The following is a 295-nucleotide window of genomic DNA, read 5'->3' as shown; positions in this document are numbered from 1 at the left end:
GCAGCTGCTGCTGCTGCTGCTGCTGCTGCTGAACTGGTTTTGCATTGGCTGGCGCTGCAGCGGCCAACTTGGATTTTCCTCCAAACATTTTCTTCTTTTTGTAAATTTAAAAAAAAGCAAAATGGCAAATTGAAGCAGCAGTTTAGTTTGCTGCACCAGGTGGTCTTGAATACTTGTTCATTTGCCGATTTCAAGTTGAATATTTGTTCATTTCCGCATTTCAAAAGTGAATATTTGTTTATTTGCGCATTTTAAAAACAATGTTTCAATTAAATGCTTTTAATTGACTCCAAAA

The sequence above is a fragment of the Eimeria necatrix genome, genomic scaffold (assembly GCF_000499385.1).
Source record: "Eimeria necatrix Houghton genomic scaffold, Enh_scaff1005, whole genome shotgun sequence".
Taxonomy (NCBI): domain Eukaryota; phylum Apicomplexa; class Conoidasida; order Eucoccidiorida; family Eimeriidae; genus Eimeria; species Eimeria necatrix.
The sequence above is the reverse complement of the archived record's forward strand: the minus strand, read 5'-3'. Positions refer to the sequence as shown.